The sequence below is a fragment of the Nelumbo nucifera genome, chromosome 1, assembly GCF_055504915.1.
Source record: "Nelumbo nucifera cultivar China Antique chromosome 1, China Antique-T2T, whole genome shotgun sequence".
Classification (NCBI taxonomy): Eukaryota; Viridiplantae; Streptophyta; class Magnoliopsida; order Proteales; family Nelumbonaceae; genus Nelumbo; species Nelumbo nucifera.
In genome coordinates, this window is record NC_142649.1 from 41,542,433 (window position 1) to 41,557,246 (window position 14,814).

General features: G+C 39.4%; 1 protein-coding gene across 5 annotated transcripts in view; it reads left to right on the forward strand.

Moving 5' to 3' along the window:
• Positions 1-13,816: 13,816 nt before the first annotated feature.
• Positions 13,817-14,814, forward strand: part of LOC104588546 (myb family transcription factor PHL7) — a 39,905-nt gene continuing 38,907 nt past the window's right edge. For 2 of the 5 annotated variants that reach the window (XM_010246514.3, XM_010246517.3), the window contains exon 1: positions 13,817-14,177. The gene's annotated coding sequence lies outside the window, so the exon portion shown is untranslated. The remainder of the gene's footprint in view (positions 14,178-14,814) is intronic. The other 3 variants (XM_010246515.3, XM_088896553.1, XM_010246516.3) reach the window with 2 other exon arrangements.

A 14,814-nucleotide genomic window follows, 5' to 3' on the forward strand; every position in this document is an offset into this window, starting at 1 on the left:
AGAGCCAAAAAGGATAGCAAGTCGAAGCCAATGTAAGGAGAGAAGTAGGACAACTACCAAGTCAACCGGTTGCAAATCCTAGAAATCAGCCACCGAGTTTTCCTCAATGGTATATTAAACCACCTCCTAAGAACCCTCAGTTTGAAAATGCCAAGGCTATTACGACCTTAAGGAGTGGAAGGATTTTAGAGGACCCGTATGAGAAAAAGAAATTTGAAAACGTCAATGAAGAAGAAAAGGAGCAAGAAGACCATAAGTTGGGAGGAAGAAAAAGGAAAGGAAAATTTAGAAGAAGAACCTATAGTGAACCAACCTGTAGTTCTCTTTCCAACCGCACTCACAGCCAGGCCGTTGCGAAAGACGAAAGAGAATCGCAACAAGGAGATCAGGCCTACGCCAAGTTCTTGAAAGAGTTGCATACTCAAAAGAGGGAGCCACGATCGGCCCCCCAAAAAGTGACACTTTTGGCAAATGTTAGTGCGGTTCTCCTAAGCCAACTCCCCGGAAAATGAAAGACCCTGGTGCTCCTCTAATAAGTTGTGTCATCTCTAGAATCACTTTCGATCGGGCCCTATTAGATCTTTGGGCTAGTGCAAATCTGCTCCCCTCTATTATTTTTGAAAGGTTCAAGATCGGCGAGTTAAAACCTATCCTAGTAATTTTGAAACTCCCAGATCGGTCAGTCAAGACTCCTCGAGGTGTTATTGAGGATGTCATTGTCAGAGTAGAGGATTGTTACTTCCCAGTGGATTTTATCATCCTAGATATGACCCCAACCGAGGAACTGAACCATAACCCGATAATCTTAGGACGTCTGTTTCTAGCAATTGCTAATGCAAACATCAATTGTAAATCGGGAGAAATGAACATTTCATTTGGGGAGCAGAAAGTCCGATGAAATGTATTTAGTTCCACTAAGTATCCAAACCTAGGGGAAGATGAAATCAAGGTAAATGTAGTGGATGACCTTGTAGATGACCTGTCTACCATTGGGTTAGCCCAATCTGAGCCCTGTCTGTGTAAAGAAGAAAGCGAGTCTGGAAGTGTTGATATGAGAAGTGAGTGAATGTGTCTAGCTGAAGATGTTAAAACTTAGCACTAGTTAGGAGGCAACCCAATGAAGTTTATTTTAGTTGTCTTGTTAGAATTTGTCTTTTCTTTTGAATAAGTTTTAGAATTTAGTTGGCAAATCCTAAACCCCTGTTGAATCCTTACCTATTAATTATTTCCATTGGCCCAAGTCCCTTTTGCATCATTCTAGTCATGCCATTGGGGACAATGGCATTTAAGTTGGGGGTGAGGAAAGAGAAAAAATTTTGAAAATTTGAGAGAAAAATTTAAAAAAAAAATTGAGAAGCTAAGCCTTTAAATATGTAGAATTAAAATTTCACTGAAAATTTTAAAATTTTTATCCATTAAAAGAGATTCCCGAACAGAAAAGGTTAAGGAAACTGATAAAAGAATATTGAATTTTGTAGAGATTGGTAGCAAGTAACAGGAGTTAAATTGACCTTGTTTGAATGTTTTCGAAACTGTTTAGAAATTGAAAATACTCTCAAGTTTGCCCCTGTAAAGAAAAGAAGAGAAAGATTGAGAAATTAGACGAAAAATTCTGCAAATTAATAGAGATAGTGGACTACCCCGAACAGTGCTGAATTTTACACACAGCAAAAAAAAAAGAGAATAAAAGGTCAATGGACACCCTAGACTTAGTAACCGGGTCTCTTCACCAAAGTTAAGTGTCGAGATTCGCGTCAAATGGGAAAGGGAATGCTAACAACACTTACCTAACACTTAGTAACCAGGTCTCTTCACCTAAGTCAAGTGTCGAGATTCGCGTCAAACAGTGGAAGGTAGCAATAAAAATGTGTGTGCATATCAAGTTCAGGGGTAGAAAGAAGAATACCTGCCTAATTTTAAAAATCAATCTCAGCTTATCGAGACAGTCTGCAAATGGAAGGGTATATAAGATTTTTAAGCCAAGTTTCTGTAATGTTCAAAGCATGACAGTTTTACCCCTTAAACCCAATACTGATCTATACAAAGTTTGAGAATTCTGGAATTAGGATACTTGGCTAATTTTGTTAGGGATGATCTTGCGCTGGGAATGATCTCTTTACTCAGTGTAATTTTAAGGTTGCATTGCTAAGGGACTAGCAATGGTTAAGTTGGGGGTGTGATAACTCTATATTTTGATGCCTTAAGGGCATCATTTTAGGGGTATTTTAGACCTTAGACTAACTAATTAGTACCCTTTTCCAGTTAAATTCAATATTGTGACCTCTAAGGGTCCCTACACAAATTCTAGGTAAAAACTGGGAAAATTACAGAATTTCCTATAGATTTTGGGAAGCTTGTGCGAATTCCAACTGAGAAAGGGGGTGTTTCTGTAAAAAACTAAGCATAGGAGGGTGCCTCCTATTTGCTAAACCCATATAGGCACCTTTCCTATGAAATAACTCTCTTTTTGAATCCCTAGGCGCCTCCCCCTCATCTCTTTACCTCTTAACTGCCCCCAGCTTTGCAAATCCCCACCTTTCACTACAACCTCTCTCTAATCTCAACCATCCAAGCCTTAGCAGCCCCTCATGCCCTTAGATCTCTCCCTAGAGAGCATCCTATCCTTACAACTCACTCCTTAAACCTCAACCAATTACCTTAGGGTGCCACATCACACCAACCAATCACATTTCTCTAGCTCTAGGCGCCCAAATCTACTCCCACCATTCTAGGCGCCCAAATCTTAGCCCTACATAATATTGGGCGCCCTCTCCTTCTCTTCTTAGCCTTAGGATCACTTTAGAACAATCCTAACCCTCCATTCTCAACCCTAGGGTGCCTATATTTCTGCAAAAACCCAGTTGCTGCCCCTCTCTTTCTCTCTAATCCCAAACCTATCATTCCTTCTCTATAAAAATGACCCATGGGGTCCTGAGAAGGGGTTGGATTCTGCCCCTAGGTAAGACGGAAAGCTGTTCTTGAGAAGTTCAAGGGTAGAGGAAGAGGAGAACACCCAGGCAAGAGGAGGGGTTACTGCTTGCACTTCACCTAGCCACTACAACCACCTCTAGATCCGGATCCCAACCAGCTTCCCGTAGTTTTATATTTACGTTTTATGCATGTTTTTATTTTCTGTTCTTTAATTTTCAGTTTTTATTTTATTTCTGCAATTTATTGTTATCAAATTTAATTTTTGTCTTCCTTTCTGCAAATATGAAATTCAGCCAGGTAAGACGGAAGGCCCAGCTCGAGGAGTTCGAGGGTCAAAGGATAGATCCGGAGACTACTATCTCTAATTGAGTTGTAGATTTTTTATTTAGTTTTTTTATTTCTATTATTTATGTATTCTTCTGCAATTTTTAGTTTCAACATTGTTAGAATTTTATTTTAAGGGATTCCAGTTCAGTTAATTAAATTTTGTGTTTCTGCATTCTCAAATCTTGTTATTTTGTCCGGATTGAAGTACGTAACAATTTTTCCCTCGCTTTCCTATGGATACGACCACTTTCTCACCACTAACTGTGTTTTGTAGTTATTTTGAGAATTGGAAAATTTATAAATATTGAAACTGGTGTTCCGAAGTGGTTAATGACACACTTTCGGACACACCAGCAGGCTCGGTTAAAGTCTGTGAAATCAATACAAATCTGTCATCTCCCATTAGCTTTCTTTACCAAAACCACGTTTGACAACTAGTTAGGGTAGTATACCTCTCGGATGAAGTCGGCATCGAGTAGCTTGCCAACTTCCTCTCCTATGGCCTTCCAACGCTCCGGTGCAAAGTTCCTCTTCTTTTGCCGAACTGGCCTAGAGCTCGGGTTCACGCTCAACCTATGAGTGATGATCGAAGGGTCAATTCCGGGCATGTCAGCGGTAGACCAAACAAAGATGTCGGCATTAGTTTTGAGGAAACCTACCAGTGCGAATAAGCTCTCTGGGGGAAGGTTAGACCCGACGCGGACTGTCTTCTCGGGCTTGAACTCATCTAGGGGAACCGAGATAAGGTCCTCGGCTGGTTGGCCTCAGCTCATTGGTTCCTCCCTGAGGTTGAAACCCTCTAGTGGCAATGCTTCATTGTTCTTGCCCTTTAGTGCTAACACATAGCATTGGCGGGCCACTTGTTGGTCCCTCCGAACGACTATGATGCCGTGCTCGGTGGGGAACTTGAGGGCGAGGTGGTACGAGGAGATGGATGCCCTAAGTGTGTTAATGATCGACCTCCCAATGATTGCATTGTAAGGCAAGCTAATCTTTACGACCAAGAACTCGTTAATCCTTGTCACCTATCGAGGCTCAGTCCCTACTGTGATAGGTAGGGTAATTTTTCCCTCTGGTTTAACCACGTTACCGAAGAAGCCAACTAGTGGGACATCGGCTGGCTGGAGGCGCTCAGGCACTATCTTCATCTTCTTGTAGGCTTCGTAGAAGAGGATGTCGGCCGAGGAGCCACAATCGACAAGAATCCTCTTAACTAGGAAGTTTGCGATGACGGTCAAGATCACCAGAGCGTCATCATGGAGGATTGTGACCCCCTTCAGGTCCTCGTCTGTGAAGGAGAGGGTCTTCTGCTACTTCGTCTTCTTGCGGGTAGGCCCTTGGATATTTAGCTGCCTGGCGTAGGCCTTGCTGGACGAGGCCCCACCCGAGCTGTGCCCCTAGCAATGATGTTGATGACTCCGGCTATCTGCTGGAGCAGCTGCTACTGCTGGGAGGACGAGGCACCGGGGTCGCCACTAACGTACTGCTTGAGGTGCCCACGGTGTATGAGGGACTCTATCTCATTCCTTAAATCATAGCAGTCCTCCGTGTTGTGGCCAGTGTCGCGGTGGTACTTGCAATACTTCTTTGGGTTCCCCCTCTTGGGGTTCCTCTTCATCTTCTCAGGCCACTTCATGAACTTCTCCTCCGTGACCTGCATCAAGATCTGGGTCCTAGTGGAGTTGAGTGGCATGTATTGACTGTAAGCCAGGGCTGAGGTCGGTGGCTTCTTGTTGTCCTTGCTGTTGTTGTTGTTATGGTGTTAGTTTCCGTCCTTTTCTTCTATAGGGGCCCATTGTGGCGCTCGACCTTCCTCTCTTGGTTATCCCCAGCCGAAGCCTCTTCAGCCACAATGTACTTTTAGGCCTTCTTGAGGAACTTTAGTTTCGTCCTTGGCGAGGTCTTGGCGATCAAGCACTTCAGGGCTGAACTAGGGTGGAGCCCATTGATGGCAACATGCATAGAGACCATGGTCTGATCACTTCTCGTACACTCGGAATTACCCACATCCTTTTGGGGTTACGCATTAGAGACTGTGATATACGTGTTGAAATGGGTTCCAACCAAATCCGTTCCGAAGACTCCCTATGAGCATTGGACCAATAAGAAACCAAGTGTGAGACACTTGAAGATTTGGGGTTGTCCGGCACATGTTAAAAGAATAAGTGCTGGCAATTTATAGGTTACTCAAAAGGCTCTTTAGGTATTTATTCTATGACACAAGAGAACAGAAGGTGTTCTGTAGTCGAAATGCCCATTTCTTGGAGGAAGATTACATCCTGAACAATCATCATCAGGAAGTTGTTCTTGATGAGGAGAGCTCAGGAGTAGTGGGAGATGTCCCACAAGCTATAGTAAATAACCAACCTAGGAGATCTACCCAGGCATCCAGGCCTCCAGTTCGTTAGGGCAATGACCAAGAAAGTTACTTGGTGGAAGCCACGACTAGTGAGGAGGATCCCGTGACTTGTACGGAAGCTATGTTAGATATAGATTCGTTGAAGTGGGTAGATTCCATGAGAGTTGAGATGGACTCAATTGAGACCAGTGGAGTCTAGACTCTGGTAGATCCGCCCCTGGGTAAAAGCAATTGGTTGCAAATGGATCTATGAGAGGAAGAAGGGCCCCGATGGTAAGGTTGAGACCTACAAGGCTCGTCTTATGGCAAAAGGGTACACTCGGAAAGAAAGAATCGATAAGGAAACATTTTTGCCCGTGGCCATGCTTGAATCCATTAGGATCCTACTAGCTGTAGCAGCATACCATGACTACGAGATTTGGCAAATGGATACCAAAATCGCGTTCCTAAATGGAGATCTTACTGAAAATATCTATATGTAGCAATCACAAGGTTTTATAGCTGCAAGTCAGGAACACATGGTATGTAAACTTAATCAATCCATATATGGACTTAAGCAAGCTTCTACGAGTTGGAACATCCGGTTTGACTCTACTATCAAATAGTTTGACTTTGAGTAGAATCCGGATGAGCCCTGTGTTTATAGGAAGACCAGTGGGGATAAGGTTACGTTATTGGTTATGTATGTAGACGACATTCTACTCATTGGGAATGATGTAGGAATGTTGACTACGGTGAAAGTATGGCTTTCACAGCAATTTTCCATGAAAGACCTTGGAGAAGCCTCTTATATCTTGAGACTTCGACTCTATAGAGATAGATCAAAGAGGATAATAGGATTACCCCAATCTACTTACATTGACAAGATAGTCAAAAGATACAATATGGAGAACTCTAAGAAAGGAAATATTCCTTTCAAATATGGAGTCACTCTCTCCAAGGGTATGTCTCCCAAGACACTTGAGGAGATTGAGGGCATGAAAGAAGTTCCCTATGCCTCTGCCATAGAGAGCATCATGTATGTCATGCTGTGCACTCGGCCATACATTGCTCAGGCCGTGAGTGTAGTAAGTAGATAACAATCTAACCCAAGACAAGAGCATTGGCCCGCTGTGAAAAAACATACTGAAATACCTTTGAAGGACAAAAGATTTTTGTTTGGTATTCGATGGTAGTTCACTTCAGATCGTCGGGTATATTGATACCGACCGCCAGTCAGATCCAAATGGTAGAATGTCTACATTTGGTTACATCTTTATGATGGGGTCCTATGTAGTAAGAAAAATAGTCCACAACCCAAGCTGAGCACATTGTCATAAGTGAGGCTACCAAATTAATGAAGGTGTTCATTCTGGAATTTGGAATTTAGCACATTACCCATTCCACTGTTGTATGACAACACTGGATCTACGTTAGATTGATATTAAAAGGTAGCATCAGCGGAGAATGTGGCAGACCCGTTGACTAAGTCGCTGACATAGAAAGTGTTTGAGAAACACGTGGAAAGTATGGGACTCCGGTTTGTACCCGATTGGACCTAAGTGCAAGTGGGAGCTGTTAGACAGTGTATGCCCTTAGCTCTAATTAGCATGATGTACATTATGACATTTATTATAAATGAATAAAGTAAATATTTGATTCATGTTATTATGGTGTGTTTCTGTGTAATACCCTTAAACTAGACATATGTGAAACTCGTGTTAGTTTAGAATCTTCACAACCATTGGATAGATCTAGGGAGATTAATCCTACCAAGGCCGACACTGATGTATCACCAAGTTGGTTGAGGTGGCTTGTCTCAGCTGCCAGGGTGAGACCTGAGGTACATGTAGGGTGGGTTTTCTTGAAACCCTGAACCAAACCAAAATTCTAGTATTACCCTAGACCTTGGAGATAGATGAGCAAAACTGGAATGTTACACCTGACCCCTAGACTCGATTATGATACTGCACTAGGTATTAGATTGGGCTGCCTTTGATATGCCAATCGTTGAGATCCTTAGAGGGGGTTAAAACTTGGGTATATTGGGACAGTCCAAGAATTCATCTAAGTGGGTGATCATAGTGCTCCTTTGTCGGACAAAGTGAATGATCGGGGATGCACTCTCTCTGATGGAAACCTAAACTGCCGGTAGTTGATTTCAACCATTGAAATTTGTTTTTGCAAAATATATTTATATAAAGATATACATATATACATATATATATATATATATATTATGGTTTCAAAATGTTTACAAAAAGGTTTTAATTCCCGGGATCCATGTGAGTAGAGAGTGCAGCACTGCACCTTGCAGTCGAGGGAGAGGTCCTCTCTTGTCGAGTAGTGTTTGATCATTATGGGCTGAAAGGTTAAGTGTAAGATCATTAAGGGTTATACCTAATGGGCTAATCTTGCATCTGCCCATAGTCCTTGGGCCTTCATAAGATGGCTGGACCCAAGGATCGTTTAGTGTAAATGTTAGGCCCATTAAGAGCCCATAGTGATGGACTCAGGGGTTCACTATATTTAGCAATGAATTCGACCAGGCCTTGTAGCAGAGGCTAGGCTGAACCCATGTGGCTGATGTATAGATCAATGATAGGGTCCCACGCCATACAAAGAGAGCCAAGCTAGCCAGAATTAAAGTGTCAGTGGGCTTGAAAGCTTAATGGGCCTAAAAGCCCATTTCGAACTGGGTTAATTAGATTAATTAAATAGGGGCGGATCTGGGATTTGGATTAGTAGATAAGATAAGGGATTATCCTTATCCACTTAAATAGTCTAGATCCAAATAAAGATTTGGATCAAAGGAACTCCTAATTTGATTAGGAAGGCTGATTTTTATCTGTAGATAAGATAAGGAATTATCCTTATCACTTAAAGATTCCAAATCCAAATAAAAGAGTTGGATCAGGAAACTCCTAATGAGATTAGGGAATTGTCTCTTTAAGGCTATAAATAAGAGAGTAGGGTGAACCTTGAATACACACTCACTCAATACAGAGAGAAGACAACTCAATTAGACTGTTCTTGCCTTCTGCTCTTCTTATTCCTGCTCTTGCCGCCCTGCCCCGTTCGATCTCCAGTTCTTGAATTTGATTAGGATTAGATCTTGATATTGTTTCTTGCCAAAAGAAAAAATTTAGAAGCTGTGCCCACTGTCCCATTCAATTCTTGCTGAAGAATCACAAGTTCTTGGTGAAGAACTACTTGTTGATCCTACCTCATCCTAAGCTGTGTCATCTTCAGTGGAGGGAGGAGTTGGTACACTCTTTGGGCGTGAACACCTACGTTGTGAGGAGCATTCTTGCATGATTCTGTATCAGGTATATTCCTTCCTTAATTTGGTTTCAGATTTGGTACAGTTTGGTTACAAGAAACAAACCTTGAAAATGCAGTTTTCTAAATTGGGAATAGGATTCCCGGATGAGAGTAAAGAAATTTTTGAAATTTTGCTCAACCTTCCTGCAGGGTTCGGCCATCCATATGATGGATCTCCCATTCCTTCACGAGAACCCGAGGCGAAGACTCCAACGATCAAGTTAGTATGTGCACAAGGTAAGTAGTGAGTTTGGAGCCGAGGAGTCTAGACGAGGTCTCAGATAGCTCTAAGTCCTTAGAGGAGAGAGCACTAGAGATCACAAAGGTTTCGAATCCCTTACCTTGTATTTATAGTTAAAGCTGCCAGGGGGTAGTTAGGCTCGGATGGTCCAGATGCAAGCCGTACGAGGGCCTAGAAAGATCCTCTATCAGAGCCATGTGGCACATTGGGTAACTCCGAGCATCCTCATGGTGAGCCTATCCTGGCGCCCTCTATTTGACACGCATCAACCCCGTACAGGCCAGCCGAATGCGCCTACATCAGTTACCATGTCTTCATACTCTTGAAATCAATCTCTCAAAGCTATGTTGATAAATTATTATTAAGTTGGTAATTAGGGCATTTAAGGCCAGCATAGGAAGGATGAACATTGACACCATTATGTTGTTGTTAAGGAGACCATCACCATGAACCATATAGGCAAAATGAAAGTGTAATTTCTATAGCAATCAATGCAACTAATAATCTAAACCTATTTTGATAATTTTGCACAAGGTTAGCAGTCATGGCAAATAATGCTAAAATATAAAGGTTGAGACTATAATAACTAGAATTAACATATAGTTGTTTATGGGATCATCACCATGCAATATGAAGGGAAATAGAGGGTGTCATGTCCTTACTAATCAATTTTATCAATAATTCACATCATTTACCAAGATAAGTAAATTAAAGTGGTGATTGCAATTTAATAACCCTCCAAAATTGAAAACCAATGTCTTAAATGCTAATATAGTCAAAATTTATTAAGATGAGTGTATGTGGTTGATTTAAAAAATGAATACATGTATACCCATTATTCATTTTTATGTTATGCATAAAGTATAAGAAAATGTCATACATTAAGTGTCAATTATACTTTACTCACCCTCTAAAATTTAACTTCAATGCCCTAACTGCTAACCTAGTAAACATTCACCAATATGGTCTAAGGGAAGGGTTTTAAGAATAAAGACATATGGCAACTATCATTCATGTTATAAATTGTCACAAATAATCAAAGAAATAGTAGAAGTAAACCATAGCTAATTTTTTTAAGAGGAAGACTATAAGTCTCCAAATAAGAAATTTTGAAAAGCACATTATAAATGACAATAATTAAATAGGAGCAAAAAGGTTACAACATAGAAATATATAGTTGTCAGGGGTAAGTCATACATGTCATAAATCTATTGAAGAATGTGTATATCTTTGCTTAGGTTTGCTAGAGGAATTTTGTCTTGTGAGTATACAATAACCATTACTATATATGATAAAAAAACAAATCTTTATCTTACAAAAAAAGAAATTAAAATGAGAGTGAAAGTTACTAATACCAATGGACTTGGCCAATATCTCATACCCATTATTGTAAATATTTACCTGATTGGCAATTTGGACATTCAAACCTTCAAGACCAATGTTAGGATGTGATTAATATGTAACTGATACTATTATGTGTAATCTTGGTATTTGACTTAGACTAAAGTTGATAGTTCCCTCTATGATTCTTTTTTTTTTTTGAAAACATATTTGTATCTCCCAATGGGATTGTGGTTTGATTATGTTTTGTAACCTCTTTGTACAACCTCTGGTTGGACTTTATCCTGTTATTGAATATAATTGATATATATTCTAAAAAAAAGGTGTTGTGCAATTTTTTTTCCAATTACATTATTTGACTTATGTAATTGACAACTTGATTCATCAGTAGATGAATGTATATGCATGGGAAGACTTCCATATGTTATATAAATCAATCCCTTAATCCCATCTTAGTAAAATTTTACCAATTTGGCAGTTAAAGGATTCAAGGCCAATATGGGAAGGAGATCAAAGTGTAACTAATAGTGTTAAGCATCTATGATGGCGATCAAAATGCAACTGACCCTTTATCCCATCTTAGTAAATTTTATCAATTTAGTAGCTAGGTAAATGTTCATAAAGATAGCATTCAGGGTATGAAGAACAATATGTAAAGGTAAACAATGTGCAAATGACTTTCATATTTTCATTCATACCCTTACTAACATAAAATTCAAGATAGTTCATGAGCTAAAGTTGCAGGAACACAAAGGAAAGGAAAGAATGCAATGATTGGACACACTACAGGTAATAAGGGCATTTTAGTCTTTGTAAGTTTTATGAAAAGTGATGCAGAATCTATGTTGTCTTGCCACCTAATCAGTCAAGACAATAATCTATAACATGGCATGGGGATCTGTCCAAACTTCCCAAAAGTTATGCTTACAAGTCTTTTTAAGACACAATACAGGTAGGTTGGAATTCTGAATTCTGAATTGGGACTATCTTATCTCGCTGTTAAGGAGATCATCACTTTGCAACATCAACGACATTGAGGGTGTAATGTCCTTGCCAATCAATTTACCTAACAACTTAAATCCATCTCAGTAAATGTCTATTAAGACGGTAGTTAAAGCATATAAGCCTAATATAAGGAGTGTAAGAACACAATAGCTGCAACTATTACGCCATGTCCATCTTTATGGTGTTACAGTAACAAAATATGGTCTCCCTTCTCCCTATTCCCACTCCCAAAGGAAAAGATGAAAACAAAATAATAAAAAGAAAAAAATCCATTTTCTCCAACAATCATTTTTGTTATTTGAGCTTAAGGGTGTCAATGGGCTGGTTTTGGGTTGGACCCTGTCCAGTCGAAAATCAATTTGGACAGATTGGACGGACCAACAAGACATATTGGATTGGACAAATCCGGTCCAAAATATTTATTAGATTGGATTGGACCTGGTCTGTCTATAACAAATTTATATTGGATTGGGTTGGATTAAGCCAGTATCTGGTCCATTGATATAAGATAAGAATATGTGTCAATGGACCGGGTTTAGGTTGAAACCAATCTAAATCAAAATGAATTTGAACAAATTAGATAGTCCAGACATTGAATTGAACCAATCCAAATTGGTCCAAAATATTCATTGGATTGAATTGGACCTGGTCCATTTATAATGGACCAGTTGAGCTAGGACAGACAACACAACTTAATAACAAAACAAGGCAAGGAGGCAAATAGGTGCAGAGCAATCCAACTATATCCACTCATAGTCTCCTATCTACCCAGTAAGGGGTTCATCCAAGGTTCAACAACTTATATCAGGAAGCACTCATTATACAATTAGGCTAGTGATGCCTTTGATCAATGAAGTAAGGTAACAATCTTACCACTTGGTTATAAAATTAAGCCGGTGATGCCTCTGATCAATGAAGGCGACATCCTTAGCAGTTGGTTATACAATTAGGCTGGTGATGCCTTTAATCAATAAAGGTAACAACCTTGGTTAGTTAGCTCATCATCATCAAAGCCTTGAACAACAACATTATATGGGGTTGATTAAGAAATTAAAATCTCGATTTTGAAGCCGCAAGAGATCATTCGGTAATGATGATTATTTGAAAACATAAAGCTTTTCCACATATCAAATTTTCATCTACAATTTCTACTAAATTCCAAATATCAAAGTCGAATGAACCAGTAGTTCTATATTAGGTGAAATAACCATAAACTAAAACCCCAACTTCTATACAAGCTAAGATAAGCCCATTAGTTGAAACTCCAAGTCAAATACCTAAGCCTTAGAAATAGGTTTCTGAACATAAAAAACAGGATAATCATCTTAGTAAAGCTATATACTGACAGAGTACCGATATGTTACCAAGAACTAATCTAGATGATCTTATCTGAAAAAAATGACTAAGTTTCAATAACTAGCAAACTTTGCAAAGCATAATAAGGTATTTTGGAAAATAAAAAACAATAACGATAACTTACATGAAACTTTGATGGTTTATCAAAGATTGGATTGAGGAGAACAACTTTATTGTGAAACAAGAATGCTACATGTTAGTCAATTGACGTTCAACCGACAAGTTGTAATGCCTTAGGGATGACTTTAAAAACAAAAATGCTTAGAGCACGATGTCAGAGTTATAATAGGAGAAGGAGTGGGAGAGAGAGAGAGAAGGAATTTCTGGAAAGGGTTTTTAATAATAGAGAAAATGCTAGAGTTTTCAGGAAGAGAGTTGAAAGTGGGAGAGACAGTGAAAGAGGAGAGTGCGAGAGATCAATGGACCATTCTTTTCTTAAGTAAGGTCATTTTATTCATTACATATCAAGGATAATTTCGAAATTAAAAGAAAAATAAAGAAGAATGTGACATGAAATCCACGTTGAATTGCCACCTCATATGTATAGCAAAAATGCTTAGTTGGCGTGAAAATCTATCCTAAGTTTTCAAAAATTGTATTTACATGTCTTTTTTAATTCTGCATCCACTGAACTAGAATTCTGAATTCTTAATTGGGCCTGTCCTGCCTTACCCTTTCCTTAAAAAAAGATTGCCCAATTGGAAGATTGGATTGCTAGGGGTAATTTGGTCAACGAGACTCCTTAGTCCCGCCCTCAATTCTCACATTAATTAAAATCCTAATTGTTTACACTTTACACAAGATATGACAATAGAAAAAGACTCGATTAAGATAAGATAAACAAATAGTGTTATCTTGGCTAACGGACGAACCCAGTGATCAACGGCATATTCGTGGTAGATTCCGTCTTGCCGGTCTGCATAGTAGGTTCCGATTGCACTAAACGGGCAGTTAGGGCAGCCCAAAGTCCTGAAAGCGGGCAACTTTCTTCCATAATATTTTCGTGGTCTTCGACCAGATGTTATGATTGGTTAGCTGTTGAATTTGATGCGGGTTTCATTCAAACCAAATACACCCAAGTGAGAAAATTTACGTTTTGAAACAGACTAATAATAAGTTTCTTCTTTCTTCTTGTTCTTGGGACGGGTGGGGTTCTCCCTCTATTCAGTCCTCTACGCGACTCTACGCCAGTTCTTTTTTCACTGTGCCTCATCGATTTTTTTCCTCCCGCAAAGCTGTACCTTCTGAAATTCGCGTTTTCTTCTTCTTCGAGCAGCTCTAAATTCGTTGAACTGTGTGCAATTTTCGATCTGGGTACGTTTTCCGCTATATAATCTATTTTCGTGTTTTTCTATTTTTGTTGTTTTCTTCTCTTTCTCTTTCTTTTCATTTGTTTGATTTAACTGGTTGGTGCTAACTTTTCTGATCCTTCGACAACTGGGCATATAAATTGTTTAAATTTTGGATATATATCTAACTTAAAAGAAAAGGAAATAATAGAAGAAATCATTTGTTTGAGTTTCTGTGTCGTGGCTAGCTACGGCAAGTGTATGAAATTGGGACTTTTCCCTTCGCTAAATAATCGATTTGTGAATTGTGATATAAACTTGGTAGGCTTCTACTATTTGTAATTGTAGTATGGGTCTATCTTGTTGCTCTCCTCTCTTTATGGAAAGATACGGAGAGCTAAATTTTCTTAGTGGCTCTGGTCTTCTTCTCTCCAATTCTCTCCAATTCCTTTTTCCCTCGTCTTTGTGTGATGGAAGTGATTTAGTTCCCAAATGATTTAAAAAAAGAAAAGAAGAAAATTCCTTGCATCAGGAAGAGGGAAACCAACTCCCTGCATGGCTGCATCTTATCGTGTATTTTTTTCTTATATAGTAGAGTGGAAAACCTGCTGACTTTAAGGAAACCAAACCTAATAGAATCAATTAAGTAAGGAAACCAAACT